This window comes from Elephantulus edwardii, unplaced genomic scaffold (assembly GCF_000299155.1).
Source record: "Elephantulus edwardii isolate Elephantulus edwardi_28Jun2011 unplaced genomic scaffold, EleEdw1.0 scaffold00003, whole genome shotgun sequence".
Classification (NCBI taxonomy): domain Eukaryota; kingdom Metazoa; phylum Chordata; class Mammalia; order Macroscelidea; family Macroscelididae; genus Elephantulus; species Elephantulus edwardii.
The window spans coordinates 18,996,966-19,009,543 of NW_006399753.1; positions in this window are offsets into that span (position 1 = coordinate 18,996,966).

Consider the following 12,578-nt stretch of genomic DNA (forward strand, 5'->3'; position numbering starts at 1 on the left):
TGAGTCATACTCCATTCAACAGTACCTGACAATAACAACAAAAATATGGCTTAGTGGTAAGAAGCTGTACTGAAATCCCAAAAGCATGTGGTTCAAATCCACCTGCTGCCCATGGAAACAGGATGGGCTTTCTCCTCCTTTAGGATATGTTGTTGTTGTTGTTGTTGTTATTATGTGGTATTGAGTCATCTGCGACTCATAGTGACCCTATGTACAATAGCCCTAAACCCTGCTCTATCCTGTGCCAATCTTATTGCCTCTGACACACGTACCCCCATTACCCCCAGTCACTGAATCCATCTGCCTCTGAAACCCCACTGGAGGGTTAGCCATGGGTCAGTTCTGACTCAGAGGTACACAATAACAACAACAAAAACAACAATATAACAATCAGAGGCACACAATAACAACAACAATTTAACAATCAGAGGCACACAATAACAACAACAATATAACAATCAGAGGCACACAATAGCAACAACAAAAACAATATAACAATAATGGGAAAGGCATAGGAATAGTTGAAGGAAGAAGCCGAAATTTCAGGGCTGTGTCACTAAAGATAATAAATTTGCAATCCTGTAATTAACCTTCATTCACACATAACATTTACTAATTTAACAGCCTTTTATAGAACACACACAATTCTTCAAGTAATGTACTAGGGGTTTTAAGAGCAAAGTCATAGCCACCCTTTGTGAGGGTTTAAACAGCCCAGAAGGCATAATGCTTAAGTCATGAAATGCTAACTGAAAGGTTAGTAGTTCAAATCTCTTAAAGAATCTATAAGGAATAAACTTGGAGAACAGGGAGTAGGGAGTCCTGGTGGCCTCATCTGTAGTGAATTGTCCTGTTAACCCAAAAGCTATTTCTCTCTGATGCTTCAAATTCACTAGTTCCTCTTTTTTTTAAACAAAATTCACATTTTATTCAGATTGAAATAAACTGTACAAAATTGATTTTCTTCACCAAAAATAACAGTAATAATTTCTGTATTCTTTCGAGATAAACCACAAAACACTTATTTTTGTAGTTTTCCCAGGTTTGAAGTTCCTCTTTTGATGAGAGATGGACAATCTCCTGGGGCCATATACAGCCCTAGAGACCCAATAGAGAGTCAGAACTATGAACTGGTTTGAACTTGATGGTAGTAGTTGAGTTGTGTTGAGTGTAATGGAGCGAGTCCCCAGAAACGACCAACAAGCCAATTAGCCGAATTAACAAAGTTTATTTCGAGTTCGAACCCGGGCTCCCACGTGCTGACACAGCAGCATCCACCCGAGAGCCCCGAGACCAAGCGAGCCCTCCCTTTTATACTTTCTTGCTTCTTTGTCTAGCTACACAGTTTATGATTGGCTACTTATAGCAGTTCTAGTACTAGTTTGCTCTCTATTGGTTAGCCATAGCTCAGGGAGGCAGTCGGCCAACAGAGTGTGGTTTATCACAATGCTTTGCTGCAAACTACACAAGCGAGTGGGATGGAGGTAGCTGCACTTTGTCAGAAACTGAGTTTTCGGTCTTTGATTCTTACACTGAGTCCTGAAGATCTGTTGCCCTGAAGATCACAACCTGCAAACATGATAGGGCAGTTCTCCCCATCACGTGGAGGCCCTGTGTGTGGAAAATCAAATCCCCATCACCAGCAGTTTCACTGCTCTTTCCTCTAACACTTTCGACAGGCCCCGTGACTTAGCAAACCTCTTGTCCTCCAAACCATCTCAGCACAGCGCACTGATGCCAGTTTTCACAGCTGGTGTTACAAGCGCCTTCCTGCCCCTGGCACCTACTCTCTAACTGGGAGATTCACAAAGCGATCTGGCCTTTGTCGGGATTTGGGATTTGGATCTTTTATCAGTCAGGCATGTACCCTTAGTGAGAATTTATGGAGCACCTGTTTGGTCCAAGCTACTCCTTTGGACACTACAGGGTCAGGAATAATAGTAAATAATGTTTTACCTCAGTCTGGTGGATGAGACATATGGAAAAAAAATCGATAATTATCAGAACACATTAATGATACAGTTGTTGTTGTTGTGGATTACCTTCAAGTCGAGCATGACTCATAGCAACCCTATGAACAAAAGACCTGAAGCCTTTCTAGAACTATTGACATTTATCAAAGTTCATAAAATTTCTGGAGGCATGTTTTTTAGGAAGTGGATATCACTCCTGCTTCCAATGATACAGGAAAGTGTAAAATTCAGTTGTTGCTCTAAAGAAACCCAAACAAAATAAACACCAACTTCCAAAAACCCCCAACACTTACACTGGATGCATTTAGATTTCTGAAGACTCTCCCCTGGGATTCTGAAGCTGTAATCACTATAGGAGGAGACTGTCCACCTACTCCTTGGAGGTCAGTTCTGACTCATAGAGATCTTATGGACAAGAGATTGAAACAACACTGCCTGGCCCTGCACCCTTCTCACAATTGTTGCTTTGAGCTTGTCTTTGCCCTCACTGTGCTAACCTGTTTCATTGAGTATGACTCTATAATGCGTCAGGTCATTCTCCAGTGATTGGCCCTTCCAGATACCTTATTCCATGTGAGATGATATTATAGTAAACTCCTGCCTTATTTGGTAACCTTATTTCCGATTGATGTATTTTCAAGACTGACTAAACATCTACAAGACAAGTCAGTATTGGTTCCTGCCAATAAATAAGCCAGTTCATCAACCTTGGATAAGTTTCATGACATTTCAGAAGTAAAAGAAGAAATAAATGAAAAGAAGAAGGCAGGGGAGGATAGCTAGAATGGGAGGAGCCGTAGCTGAAGGGCAAGGAAGAAAGAGAGAAAATGAAGAAGGAAATTTGAAGATAAAAAAAAAAGAAAGAAAGAAAGAAATCATTTGGGTCTACTGCCAACAAGAGTTAGGAAAGCTGATTTCTTAAGATAAACTGAAGTAAAACAAAATATACTCCATATGTTGAAACTATATACTGAGTTTGGGATAAATAAAAACATGTTTAGGGAATAGCTGCCCTAATTAAAAAGAAATTAAAAGAAAGAAAGAAAGAAAAAACATCTGGGGATAGATACGTATTTACACACACACACACACAGAGATATAAATGCAGTGATTCTGAAACTTCAAGGTTTTATTGACTTAAGTAAACTCACTTGCTGCAAAAGTATATTGCAATAGTCTTTGTCCAAAGTACCACTGTTCCACATTGAGGTCCAAAGGGCTACTCAGCATTGCTCAAACACCAACAATCTTTCAAAATTTGTCTTCTAATCCTGTTTTCTCTTCTCTCACCTATCTGAATAATGTCTTCTCACTCTTCAGCGCCCAAATCTGATTACTTCTCCCCAGCGATGTGCTGGGGCACCCAGGGCAGCTAATAAAACTTCTTTGTCTGTGTTCTGTATCTATACACCTCGAATATAGTTCCTTTTACATTGGAGGAATAATCTACTTGTTTGTAGGAGCCCTGAAGTGTTCAGTGGGAAACTCCATTGCAAAGACAATCCCTGTTTTTGACCCGATGTCACCCAATCTGAGCACAATAGACTTAGTACGTTTTTAGTTATTGACTTGGCCACTGATTCATGATGATGCCATGTACAAAGGAATAAAAAAGGATGGCTTGGTTCTCAGCCATCTTCACAATTGTTTATGTCCTTGAGCCGGTGGTCATTGTCACTGTGTATTAGGACTCCCAAAGATCCAGAAGGCATCTTTAAATCCCAAAGATGTAGTCACTGGGTATTTTGAATTCCAAAGAACCCTGGAAATACAATTTTAAAAGCATTTGGCCAGATGGAATCCTAGGCTTGGAACACAATCCTTCACTTGCAATCTTAGATATATAGCCAGTTGACCAGTCGCCTTCCAGTCATGTATGAGAGAGGAGAGTTGTGTTCCAAAGGATTTTTGAGGGCTGATATTTCTTTTTAAATTTTATTGTTTTTTAGGTGTGTATCGTCAAATCAGATTGCCCCTCCTTTTCCAGCAGAACATCTGGTGGATTCGAACTGAGTACTTCTGGGATCGCAGTGCACCTCCTTGCCACTAGACCACCAGAGCTCCCACGGGCTGATATTTTTATAAATAGATTGCCTAACATTTCTTTCAAAGTACTTCCAGGCAGATTCCAAGCTCTAACCTTCCATTTCAGACCCAAGTATGTTGACTGAATGTTCTACCCCGGGACTCCCATGGACATTGCTTCAGTCACATCATAACAGTAAACTAGTCTGAGAGGAAGAGTGAAAGAACATACACAGCTCTGTGCAAAAATCTCACCACGTGATCACAAGGGGATGAGTTTGTCCTGATCATGTTAAATTCTTGATTGTTGTCAGGTATTATGGAGTCCAGTAGGACTCGTAACACCTATGAAAAACAGATCAGAAAGTTGCCTTATCCTCACCATCTCCGTGTTCTCTGACCTGCTTGAGCATGTTAGATCAGCACACTCTTAAAACTACATTACCACTGTGTCTCCTTGTGGTTTTTTGTTCCAACACTCATAGATTGTTGATAATACAAGAGCTGAACACATTTATTTATATCTTCTTTACCTTGTCACAATGCTATCCCTTTAATCTGGCATGCCCATGTCTGCTTTGAAATGATTTTCCTCTTTTCAAATGTAACCTCAACCTTCTTTAGGGGACATTCCCTAAACCCAGTGAATCTCATCCTCCTTCCTATCTTCTGTATACCTTCATTCATACGCTCATATGTATATATTTATATACATTCATTCAATTGTATTATCAAATAAAATCAGAAATTCTTGTTCCATTGCAGCTTATTTTAAAACACAGAGTGAATCTAGGGCCATCTTTTTTGTGTCTTTACTCCTCAGTACCTGCCACTATAGATGGATAATAACAAATTCATTTAGTAGATTTCAACTCAGAGATACTGTGAGACAGTGTAGAATTTCCAAACTAACATTTTCATAGAAGAAGACTGCTATATCTTCCTTCTTTGGACTGACTGATGTGTTCAAACCATCAGCATTTCAGTTAACAGCTAGACATTTAACTCCTGCTACACTACCACTTCTTAATGCAGAATACACGTCCTCTGTTGGTAAATCCAGTCCAACTCATGTTGACCTTGCACTGGGTTTCTGAGACTATATATCTTAACTGGAGTGGAAGGCTTCATCTTTCATGAGTAAACCCTGATAAATGTCAAGATGAGAGGAGAGGCATACTTGCATGTCAATAAGTGGTTTCATTTGCAGAAAAGAGAGAGAGTACTGCGGTCAAGCCTCTGGCGGCTTGATACTCTTGATTCAACACGGTCACAGAGAAGAAACAGAAAATGTAAATTATTTTCAAACTTACCTTGGAAATTAGCCCAAGGACCAAATGTTTTATTTTAATGGTATGTTTCTTCTCTCATACCAAAGCTAGTAAACATTTCAGATCACACATGCACACAGTGTTTGTTTGTATTTACTGTAATTCTCCACGCGGCTCCAGATGCTTAGACCCGTGAAGCGTCTAATGCGTGTTTGATGAATTAAGGAATAGATGAAGGAGCATTTGAATAACATGAACTAAGATTTGACATTCATTGGCTAGCTGTTCCTAGTTTTCATATGCATGAGTTGAAGTGCAGGTCTGTCCATTTGGAGAAAAGGAGTGGAAAAAGGTAGTATAATATTTGATTTGTTCAATCACTATTTAAGCATTACTAAAATGTCAAATGACTTGTAATACACTTGGTGAGCCCTCGGGGTTCTGGCTGCAGGCCCCTTCCCACATCATAACAGAAGATTAACCTCTTTGGCTAAGAAGAATGATCTGCTAAATTACACCCACATTAATATATTCTGATTCTGTGAACCACAGACCATGTTTTCTTGTGGTTCCATATGTTGTGCTGTCGTGAAGGACTATCAGGTCAATATTTGCTTTTATTGACCATGTGGAACACCATGACAGAATCTTAATAGAAGCAGATCACCAGATCTTTTTGTTCTGCAGCATGCTGTTTGGGTTTTTTTTACTTCTTTTTTTTTCTGTAATTATATTTTATTAATTTTCATAAACATTTACAGAGATTTTGGGCTTCCACTCATTCATTGTTGCACTATTCTCTCTACCCTCCTCCCAGTTTGTTCTTGTCCAAATGCCACAGTGCTTGTCAAAGCCAGTTCTGATTAATCTTCTTTGTCAGTGTGTCCTTTGCCATTCCCTATCACTCCTCCCTGAGAGAGACTTCACCCTGAGTCATAAGGAAAAGGGGACGGCGTATTCTCTTAGCTACTTCCTGCTGAAAAGGGACGCTGTGGGTTTCAGGGTGAAGATCTTCTCTCACTACTCTAAAGGGCCCCTTTGGCAGTAGGAAACACATAGACTATTATGGAGATTGATTTTGGAATTCAGATGCACTCTTATTGATTGTGCTTGGCTGTACATAGCATGCTGTTGTTGTTGTTGATTTTGTCAGCCATCAAGTGTGAGCTGATTGGCGCAGTACCCTGCTGGGTACAAGTTGCCAACATTCTGCTTAGCCTCTGAACACTTATCTACCACATCAATAGACCTTATTAGGTCCCATATAAAACTCAAACTCATTACCATGAAGTGAGAATAGACATATAACTTACCCTCCATTGGGTTTGTAAGGCTGCAAATCCCAGGGCAGAATGCCCCTCTTTCCCCCTCAGAACTGCTGGTGAACTTAAATCAGCAGATGGCACATCTATAGGATTAACAGTATAGTGCAGCTCCCTATGGACTGAATGCCATGAGAACTTCCTATATAATCATACGGCATGGTGGTGCATGAGACTGAATTATAACCTCTGTACATCTCAACAAACACATCATACTAAAGTGCTAACTTAAAAGAATTAAGATAATTGACTTTAGGATTGATATGCAGAAAAAGGTGTTGGCCATGACCTTGCATGTCACTCTATAGACAAAAGACTTGCAGTTTATGAATGATCGTCCTCTGAGAAGAGAGCTTTCCTGAGCGTCATGAGAACTTGGAGTGTGTCTCCTAGGGTAGAAGTGGTGAGGATTCTAAATCACTGTATCAGGTACTGGATCAAACATTCCTTCCCTGTGTACAGAATGAATTCTGCTAAATTTGGTGTTTGTAAATTTGTAAATTCTGACTGAAAATTTATGTTTTCATTTAAATATTTAAGGGCGTGATTATTGACTCTATAAATTAGTTTACTGTTGAACATCAGGGCTGCCTGTGTTATCTAACCATACATTTCTACTAAAACACTCTTTACCATTAAGTCAAACCAAAGGCAATGTTGAGTTGACCCTTTCTTGGATTTCTGTAAAATCCTTCAGAATGAGCTTGTCTGTTCTTTTCACAGAGTCACTGGTGGATTTGAATGTCCAGAGAGGAGCAGCGATCAAGTTAGCAGTACAGCTCGATACAGACTGAGCTGCCGGGGCTCCCTGTGCATTTCTGAAGCTGCCAAACATTTGCTGTGTCCTTTTATTTGCCTTGTCCTACAGAATTTTCCAAAAAGTCTAGAAAAGCAGGTCAAATTGGCTCTGCACATTTTCCAGAGAAGGCAACTGAGGCTTAGAACTCTTGAGATGAAAGAATGACAGGCGACAGAAAACAGAATACGTAGAATTTCCCCTGGATTTTTTTTTCCCCCTTCCCTAGGTCTGGGCTAATACAACAGTGATCTTGTCTATATAAGAAATGGTTTTGTTTTCCATACAATTTTTTTCAATGCACATACACAATGAGTATGATTTGCAGATCTTGTGGTGTGTGTTGGTGCTTTAATAACAAAGTCTAACCCCTGCATATATTGAATTCAAACAGTACTAGGTCCAGTTGCTGTGAAGTTGACCTGTGTGTGCCAGAGAACTGCACTCTATGAGCTTTTCAGTGGCTGGTTTGGGGGGAAATAGATGGTCACGCCTTTTTTTCCAAGGCATTGTTGCTTTGGTGTAAATCACTAACTATTCAATTAGTTGCCAAGTGTATCAATCATTTCTTTTACCTGGGACTCCATTGAATTTATAGCAGGGAAGAAGATAAGGGGAGTTACCAAGCTTACTCAGTATGTCACTCAGAAAAGCAAATCAATGAAAACAACAACGAAAACAACTAATTGTGCCCTTGCTTCATGCATGGCATCACTCCATGGTCTATGGGGAAATGTGAGCCCCTTTCAATGGCTGTGGGAAAAATCAAGCAGTTAAAAGACTCTGGTCTCCATGTGATTGAGGTCATATACCTGGAATAAAGATGAAGGAATAGCTGGAATTACCTTAGGATTTTGGCTTGGCATTTAAGAGAACAGTCACAATTAATCATGCAATTAATTCCGAGACCACCTTGGTGCAAACAGAACTACCAAAAAGAGAAAAAAGTTTATTTATCATTTACTTGGAGTGGTTATCAGAACCTGTCTTTCTTCATGTGCTTTCTATGCCAAATTTCTTTGCACCACTTGTCATTGCCCAGAGGGGAAGGAAGAAAACACCTTTACTATACCTTTTAGTTATTTTTATTATGTTCTTTCCATGTACAGAAGAAATGTGTTTGTTTTGGAAACTCAGATGACAGAAATAATTTATAAGTGATAATACTTGTCCAAATAGTTTTGAATAGTGACTATAAGAATATCCACTTTGTGGGTAATGGAATTTCAGCTCTTACGGAAACTAAAGAACACCTTTTTTTTCCCCCAGAAAAAAGCATAGAAGATATAGAAACAGGAAGTATATTCCTGTCCTGGGATTAACAAAATCTGAGTGAAATAAACTGGAGAGTTACTGCATTTCTGTATCTGTAAATAATCTCATGGAGACAAAAAAAAGATATTTCTGGTACATGAAAATAAAAATTGTAGCTCCAAAAATACAGCCCCCAAATCACCAGATTAAAATCTCAATGTTGGTCATAATATATTGTGATCCACGCAGTCTGATGACTTCGTGTAATCAATAGCACACAAGTAAACATCTTCCTAGCATTTTCTGCTCTCAGCCAAGATCCACTTGACATCTGCAATGATGTTCTTCATGCCTCTTCTAAATACAGGTTGAGTTTCTGATAGTTCTCTGTTGATGGTTTATTCCAGCCATTTTTAATAATCTTTAGCACGTGATATTAATGATACCGTTGCATGTAATGATATTGTTTTATATTTTCCATGTTTTATTGCATACTTTTGGAGGAATTCAATAAAAACATGCATCTCTTCCAGACACTTGGTCAGCTAACTGTATTCCATGTTTGTTGCCAGAGACTAGTGAGCATATCTAGGGTATCTTGTTTCCTAAAACATCTCAATTGATATTCCATTAATTCCTGCGGCCTTTTTTGTCAATGCTTTCAATGCAGCTTGGACTTCTTCCTTCTTTATTATTCATTCCCAATCATGCTCTACTTTCTAAAACGGTTCACTGGGAACCAATTCTTTTTGATACAGTGACTGTGTATCCTTTCTATCTTCTTTGGAAGCTTCCTGCATCATTCAATATTTTTCCTACAACATCCTTCACTGTTGCGACCTGAGGTTTGAATTTGTTTTTTAGCTAGAGAAATGTGGAATATGTTCTTCTCTTTTGATTTCTAACTGTAGCTCTTTCCATATTTCACTCTGGAGAAGCTGGTGAAATGGAACCCCAAGCCTTTGGGATTGCAGTGCAGGTTCTTGCCGCTAGACTACCAGGGCTCTCTCCCTGTGCTCTTGAGCTGTCCTCCGAAATGTCTTGGATAGCTCTCCTGCCTCAGAATTCCTCCCCTCAGTTTTGGCTTGTTTTCAATCCAGTTGCACATTTCAAAGTCTGTTCTGATATTCACTTGATCTTTTCTTACTTCCCTGTTTAATGAGATTTTGCTTTCTTTAAGATTTGTAATCCTTATAAAGAACTTGGTTTCACTTGTTTTGTTTGCCTTCGTATTAAGAGAATGAAGGAATGCGTGAAACATAACATACATGAATGAAACACCATGTATACAAATTTTGTACGCAAACCGATATAAAATAAAAAAATAGAAACAAGAAAGTGCTATTTCTATGCTTGATACAGATATAGATGAAATTGATCATTTCTTCTTAATCCTGGACTTATTTCCATAACTTGTTTGTAAATAACCTACATTTGCTTAAATCAGTTCCTTTGAATCTGAGCCTTTCTTTAATGAGAAAAGATCAAACACTGCCTGGTGTTTATAGGTGACAGGATTTGAGATGGGCTGATGATGTTTCTGTGCTTTGATGTTGTTTATGTTCAAAATGAGCCTCTTTTCTCCAGCCTGGGCTCCACTTTTAGGAGTGCTTTTTATGGAAGAAAATAATAAATCAAGTGCAATCCAGGGCAACCAGGCAAAGGCTTGAAAGTTGGCAAATCTAAATTTACTTGGTGACTTACGTTACTTCTTTTCCTCTACCTACCTCCTGTTTGTAAGGCAGCACGTGCCTTGTGCTTATTCTACCACTAGACGTTGAATGCAGGAGCTTTTGTCCCAGATTCACAAATTAAAAGGAATTTGAGTCAGGATGGAAGTTGGATTTGAAAACGACTTAAGACATTTTACCTGATATGATGGTGTAAATGTGTTTTAAATATGTTAAGGTCATGATGGGTTTTGGCCCCATATATAGAATGCTGTAGTCTGAATTACATCCTTAAGAAATACGTTTTAACTTGTGGAAGTCACGATTCTGAGTACTAAATAAACATCCTCCATTTTGTGATCTGATGTAATTAATCTAATCCCTTTGATGTTAATAAGGCAGAATTATTGACAGTTTTGCTAATGAGGAAGGATGCAATCTAAAGTATTGGGTGATATCTTGAGTCCCTCTCGTTTGAGATATAAAAGAGTTTACACAACAAGGAGAGATCAGAGAGACCACAATACAAAAAAAAAAAAAAAAAGGTGAGACAGAGACTGGTGTGAAGACCTTTTAGACCTAAGGTCCCTGGACTGTGGCCCTCCAGACCCAGTAGAAGATTGATGACAAGACGCAGAGAGATCTCCAAGGGGAATCAAACCCACGGATTCTGGAAGAAGACAAGGACTTTCTATTACAGCTAAGTGAAGGGGAAATGCCTTAGCTGATGCCCTGCATTTGGAATTCCAGCTTCCAAACCTGAAAGAATAGGTTTTCGTTTGTTCAGGTCATCTGCTTGTGGTAGGTAGTTCTGTTATAGCAGTTTTGGTGACCTGGAGGATTTTAATTGCACTCCAAACCCAAAGACAGGTGGTTGGAATCAATCCACCAGCTGCTCTGTGGGAGAAAGATGGGCTAACTTTTCCCATGTGATTTACAGCCTCACAGTAATAAGTTTATTTGAGATAACTAAGACAGAGGAGAAACGGGAAAATGATTACATTTTCTTGGGTCTTCTTCATTCAATATTCAACTTTCATATATGTAAAAAGCAATTGAAATTTTCATCGTTTGGGCAAGGTGCACCTTAGTCTTTATATTTACAACCTTGCTTTTTAACACTTTAAGGAGATCTTTGGCAATATTATAGTAGTCAATATACTTATTACTTTTTTGACCTCTACTTAATTGTAAGATCTACAGGAGCAAGATTTTTTGGGGTTTATTTTCTTCATTTCTATTCACCTAGCATAAGAGAAGTGTGTTTCACAGAATAGGCACTCAAATATGAGGCATGTGAATAAACAACAACAACAAAAAGCCATTTTTTCTGTCTTGTGCTTGAAAAAAAAATTGCAGTGGAAATTGGAAAACACTGAGAAAGAGAAATTCCAAGGAGAATTGATGCTCCAGTGTAAGATTAGTGCAAACAGAGACATCAGCCACACTCCTCTTATTTTCGTTTATGCAACGGCTTTGCTGATGGCCACCTTGACTGATATTAAAGAAGATCCTTTCTTCGATATTTAGATCTACATTTCTTTTTTATCAGACAAACCCAGCTGTGTACTGGACCTAGACATTGTTGAAAGTGACTGTTTTCTATTTGTTTTAATGTTAGGTTCGAGAAGTATAAAATGAGCTAGCCAAATATCTTTTGCATTATTTTGGAAACCCCTGTACAATCCATAGAGAAACTAAATACAAATGTTCTGGTGAGTTTACATGGGGTTTCAATAACTATTTGATGACTAGAGAGTCCGTAGGGCATTTGCAAAAATAAGCAATGGGAAGTTGGGCTGAGTTAAGAGAGGAATTGTTGTGAACCCTCCCCCCATCCTCAATCACAACAAGCTGTGTACGAAAAGCTTAAAGAAATGATTCTAAAATATGGTGGGGTTTTTACGAATCTTGCAAAAATCAATAGGATTTAAAAATAAGAACCCTCAAAGTCTTATAAATGTGGCCCAAACAACTATTTTCCCCACATCTTGTATGAGTAATTATTTTATATAAAGAATAACTAAGGACATACATTAACCACTTAGATTTGCCCTAATCTTTGAAGGGTCTTATGAACTAGCCTTGACCTCAAACTAAAAAACTCATTGGCATTGAGTGGGAATCCACTCATAGTGGCCTTCCTTTGGATTTTGGAGACTGCAGATCACATAAGAGGGGACTGAGTATCTATCTGCCTTTGAGTAACTGGAGTTCACTCAAAAAGGTGTATCCTTTGAGATAACAGTGCAGCTCCCTATAGACTA